Genomic DNA, 6,256 nt, shown 5'->3' on the forward strand with positions numbered 1-6,256 from the left:
AGCTCGCCTCTTTTTATTTAAAAGGCCCCAAAATAATATGATTCTAAACCTCAAACACATTTAAATCACAATGTTAACCATAATAACTTAATAAGTCTCAAATACAACAATAATAAAACATAAACACATAATCCAATAATCCATACATAAATCCAACTCAAATACAACAATAATATGCTCCGAAAATTGAAACATCACTTCGCCTAGCAGAAATCACATCATCACATTCACCTTCACTACAATTAAACGAATGCCAAAATTTAGAAAAATTAGTAACAGTAATTAAACATTCAAACATAATCAATAATTTTTGTAAGAAAATCTTTAAACAAAATCAATGACGATAATCAAACATTCAAATAGAACCAATAATCAATAATAAATATAATCAATAATCAAACAAAATCATCAAATATCCCTCCCACAAACAGAAAAATAAAAGAGAAAAGAAACAAATAGCTTACCAGTTACTAGAGGAGGAGCTTATCGCTGCCGAGAGAGCTAGAGACGTGATGTGAGAGAGGAGACACAAGCGTACCATCGGGAGTCCGAGGGAGACAAAGATGACGAGAGGCAAAGTAGAGGAGAGAGGAGCGCGCTACCAAGAGTCCGAGAGAGACAGACCAGAAGAGAGATGAGACATGAGACGCTGCCGAGAGTCTGACAAAGATAGGGACAACGAGAGGCAGAGGAGAGGAGAGGAGTGCACCTCCGAGAGTCCGAGGGAGACAAAGACGACAAATGAAAGGTAGAGCAGAGGAACGAAGAGCGCGCCGCTGCGATTGTCTGAGAGAATTGCCGTTGCCGTCACCGTTGCTCTAAAATTCCAAGAAAGCTTGAAAGACAAGAGTGAAGATGGAGTCAGGGAGCTCAAAGGCTATGTGAGTGTGTTCAGAATTTTTCCTAATTTACTATTTATATTATTTGAAAAAAATTACTAAAATAACCTTAAAAAAACTGATGACCCACCGGGTCATCCCGCCCTCATTTTGGCAGATTTTTAAAGTTTAGTGGTTTGACCCGGTGGGTTCAGTCTATTTTACCACTGCTATTAAGTATATTGTGTGCCTTTATTATCTAAAAGGGTAATGGTCTGCATTATTGAGTTCTTAGATATTTTATCACTACTAGAAAACTAGTTATTACAGACAGATATTTCCGAAGGATTTTATCCCACAGAAATACAGACGGACTTTCAGAGAGATTTTTTCGTTGAAAAACAAAAAAAAATGAATTAGCATAAATTACAAACGAAAAAGAAAATTTGTCGATAATTCTGTCAGAAAAATTAATTTTTTTTTGTGAAAAATGGTTACAGACGGAAATTCGTCTATAATTAAATAGACAAAAATAGTGCATTTTATTAAATTATTACAGATGGATTTTTCGTCTGTAATTTAAAATTTTCCGTCAGAAAATATTGATGTAAACCTAACTTAACCCTAGTGTCTCGAACTTCATTCACAATTCACACACGTTCATTCACACTTCAAACACGAGCTTCTTCCTCACGAGCTGCTTCTTCTCTGGTTGCACGAGCTGCTTCCGCCGTTGCAGCTTTTCGCATCGCACGATCTCTCTGTCATCCCTTGCGTCGCACGAGCTCCTTCCGCCGCCGCTCTCGTCGCGTTTGCTCCCGTGGTCGCCATCGTTGCAGAGCTCCCTCTGCCGCTCTCGTCGCGTCTGCTCCCTTCATCGCCATCGTCACAGAGCTCTCTCCGCCACTGCTCTTGTCGCGTTTGCTCCCTTAGTGAATTTTAGGTATAATCTGATTTTGTGATTTTGGTGCTTAGGGCTCAATTTTTCTGTGCCAATTTTAGGTTTATCAATTTTTCTTTGCAGTTTCTATCTTCTTGTTGTTGTTGATGCAGTTTCTATCTTTGCAGTTTCTACTTTCTTGTTACTGTTCTCTATGAAAAGTAGAGAAAGTGTAAAAGAGGTGAATTTCATATAATTTATTGTGCTGTTCAAGAGTTAAATTGGGATAAGCTGAAAAATATTTCTCATGATGCAGGTATATGTGGATGGAACAACTACCATGTCTACTCATGAAAGGAAAGCTAGCATTAGAGAATTCTATGGTATTTGTTCCTCTATTTTGTTGTATGATAAGTTGTTTTGCATCTTTGGGTCAGTTAATTTAGCTTATTTGTTGAGTTTTTGCATTTATCAGCGGTAATTTATCTGTCTTTGTTACAACTTCAAAAAGGGGTTACAGATTCAGAGGATAAGAAACAGAAAGCTGTTTGTATGAAGAGGTATCAAAAAAGAGACAATGAGGATCATCAACAACATTCTAATATAGACATTGAAAGAGAAGAATGTGGAATATGCATGGAAGTGAATAGTAAGATTGTGTTGCCTAACTGCATCCATGCTATGTGCCTGAAACGTTACCGTGAATGGTACTCACTTTTCTTGGTTGCTACTGCATCATGATTCTTTGTACTTCTCCATCAATATATTGTTGCAGTTGAATGTTATTTGGCAGTGTTCAGGGTGCTTTCATGCTTAGTTGTTGATTAGCACTAGAATATTGTTATGAGAAAGAAGGCAATGAAGGGCAATATTGACTGCAATATTGGTGCTTAAGTTGTTTGCAATATGTTCTTATATGATTCATCAAAAGCATTGTCTTCAACTTTAGATATCCATTATCATCATTCGATTGAAATTTGGTTCGATACAGCAACTTAAATTTGGTTCTTTATCTGTTTTTGAAATCTGTATAATGTACTTTTTGTTACAATACCATTGAACATTGACAGTTAACAATTTTATATATTTATAAAATTTGTATATTTGTATTCAAATTTGTTAGTTTTCAACAGTTGTGGGGCTGGCTGCACCCAGTTCCAAGTTTCTATGAAGTTGATGAACAAACTTCAACATTGGGTCTGATGTTTGCTTTTCTGCTTTGCATGGCCACAAATTCTGAGATACAAGAGCCTTGCCACCTAGGACAGTAGACTTTTGCCACTATAATTAACAGCAAAATGATATAATTTGGTTAATAATGACAAAGATAAAACAAGAATATTGTTTATGGAATTAGTTTTTTCTTTATTTGTTTATGTCAGCTTCAATTTTCATTGCAATATTGTTATTTCTTTGTCAAGTTTTCTCAAACTGATTTTGTCTCTTTGAAGATGGGATGATACAAAGGAAGATTGGTTGTGCTGTACTTCCAATTATTAAATTTTTTTCATATTCTTTTGTATTTATCAAACAGGTTCTTTACAACAACAGTCTACTAACCTAACTATAGGGATTTTCTTGAGTGGACACAAGCAGTTGAACAAATAGAAGAAAACTTGAGAGGAGGTGCTATTTTCACCTCAGCAAGAGTTTAGGAGGCAATATGTTCCCAAGGCTAGCCTCAAAAGTTGGTAATATACTGGTTTCTTTGCCCTATTTTCTGCAGTGTCCTCTTCTCCTTCCTTGTTTTGGTATTTATCTTTTGTGTGAGATTATCCATGAAAATTTCACACTTTTTTATGAATTTAATTTGGTGTACATCATTGTATAAAAGTTTCTAAACAAATATTTAATTATGCGCTACCACATTATAGAAGTAGTATGTGATTGATAATAATAATGTAAAACTCTTATATTAATAAAGCATTGAAGTTGAGGTGCTTTTCTTTTGTGTGGTATATTGGTATCTAGAGTTAGATTGTTGTATTCTTAGGTTTCTGTTTGGTACTTCTCTCCTCTTGTTTTTAGAAATTAGCATAATCCTTTTACCCATTGGGAAAAAAGGGGTGATTTTCTTTAGCAATTAACATATTCGCTTTCCAAAGTGTGTTCGACTAATCCCTTATACTCTCACAGCATAGAACCCTAAGCAGCACAACACACTTTCTGCTTCAACAAGTTTGTCTCCGTTTTCTTCTTTCTTCGATCTGCATCTCTTTTCTCTTTCAATCTTTACACTTAGCTAACTATCTATTTTGTGTTCAATTTTCGTTTGTAGGAATGGCTGACGTAGTCCAAGAGGTTGGCATTTCAATAAAAACCAAAACTACTACTTGTCTCTTTGCCTCATTGCCAAAACCACCATTACCTCATTCATATACATAGAGAGAGAGAGAGAGAGAGAGAGAGAGAGAGGGATGTTTTCCTCAGTATCAATTATGAAGTATCAACTCTATTACTGCACATGACTTCTTTGACTATCAAGCATTTTGATTATTATTATTAGACCATAGCAACTATTTTCTGCAATTCAGATTTTCACTAGCAACACTTTCATGTTTCTCTCTCCCTCTCTCAAAAACTTTTTCTTTTTTTGTTGGTTTAGGGGATTATGTTTGTGAGCATAATGATTTAGTAGTAGGTTAGTTAATTGATGAATTGATATTGAATTTCAGGGAAGAGTTTGAGATAGGGGAGTGTGAAACAAGGGATTCATGTAGTGATACCTTGAGCGATGAGAGTGAGTGTGAGAAGTTATGGAGATGGGATGGGAGTTCCTCAGAAGAAGGTGGAATGAATAATGTAGAACAAAATTCTCATCAATTGCATTTTAATGATAGATTAGGTCATCTCTATTGCCAATACTTTGAGGATCAACTCCATATGGAAGAGTTCCTCTAATGGATAAGGTAATTTAATTTTCTTAGGCCATATCTTACTTCAACTTCAACAACTTTTATTATGTTTGTTTATTGTTACTACTACTACTACTACTACTTCCTTGGAGTTTAATGGATAAGATAATTTAATTTAATATTCAGGACATGTCTTGTAGCTTATTTCTCCTCATTAAATCAAATTTTGTTGCTTTATTCTAATTATTTGAATGTGTTCTTGTTTGACAGTTGACTGAACAAAAATTGACAAGAAAGGAAGGTATAAGCTTTTCTTGTTTGAGGTTACTTGCTAAGATTAAAGCCTCGCTATCTTTCACTTGAAACTTCTGAAGGTTTTGATAAATTTTACCACCAATAGAAGTAGGAGGCTAATCTGATTCAATCTGCTCTTATTGTCAATTATTTCTATTTCCATCTCAATGTGTTCCTGTCCTAAATAACATTGTTCATCTTTTGTTGTTTAGGAAGCTTGCAGACAAGATTGCAGCTTCTGGTTACTATGTGGTTGTTCCGGACTTCTTTTATGGTGAACCCTATGATCCTCAGAATACTAATAGACCTTTAGGAGAGTGGCTAAAAGATCATGGAACGGTTAGTTCTTTTTAATGATTCAACATTATTTCTTTGTTCATAATGATTCAACATTATTTCTCCATGATCCAAACCACAAGCTGCAAATCCACCATATCCTCTCTCATCCTCTCCTCTTTCTCCAATGAAACATCTCAGTTCCTGCTGTGATTCGATCCTCTGCTGATTGGAAGAACACTAGGAAGAACAAAAAGTGCAGAAGGAGGAATACTAAAAAAAGCAGCATAACATGTCACCATAAACATGCTTCTTCTTCTTTTCAGGATGTATGGTGTGGCCCTGGAATTGGATTCGCATCAGATTATGCTTCTGCTTCTGTGGATTGTGTGGTGGCAAGGAAGAATGCTTCTTCAAGAAGGAACCTTGATGCTGTTGAGAGAGCAACACATAGGGAAGAGGTATTCTTCTTTCTCCATCATCATCTTCTACTTCAATTCTTATTGTTTTCTTTTTTATTTATTTAATTGATTTATTTATGTTGTTTTCTCTTCAGACATTGCATTTTCATGTTCATATAATTGTTGTGAATTGAAGCCTCTTCTCTTCCTCAACTCAATGACAATTCTTGATTGCTTAATTGATCAAAGACTTGTATAAAGTATCCAGTCACTGAATTGAATCTGAATCACTTGCTTTTAGACTTGTTCTGATTTATTGCATTGTGTGCATTACATGTTCCAAATCTGCTATTGCTATTTGGCAGCGTCCATGATCTTTAAAAAGAACTAACCCTGAGAAATCTATGAAAGAGTTCCAAATTGTTGCAGGCAAATACTTGAAATTTAATCAAAAGTAACTGCAGTGGTAACAACTCCTTTTTGGTTCTTTTTTCTAATAATTGTCTTATTTGTTGTCTGAGTGTAGATCGGATATAGTAAGGTAGACATCCTCTGCTCAGAAAGTGGGAAGCAGCGAATAATTTTGATGGACCAAGAATCTCAAGAAGTAAGTATATTGCCATCATCACTAAGAAGCTCAAGAAAGAATGAAGCTATCCATAAATTAGGATATTGAATCTTGATGAGTCCACTAGTAGTTATTTGTCATCTAATGTATTTAGATTGTATTAT

At 35.2% G+C, this 6,256-nt stretch overlaps 1 long non-coding RNA gene across 1 annotated transcript; it reads left to right on the top strand.

The window, feature by feature from the left end:
- On the top strand, window positions 4,259-6,256 carry LOC110263548. The gene is made up of 3 exons (XR_002349362.1): window positions 4,259-4,607; window positions 4,824-5,584; window positions 6,046-6,256. It is a non-coding gene; the product is annotated as an uncharacterized LOC110263548 (long non-coding RNA).

This window comes from Arachis ipaensis, chromosome B06 (assembly GCF_000816755.2).
Source record: "Arachis ipaensis cultivar K30076 chromosome B06, Araip1.1, whole genome shotgun sequence".
NCBI lineage: Eukaryota > Viridiplantae > Streptophyta > Magnoliopsida > Fabales > Fabaceae > Arachis > Arachis ipaensis.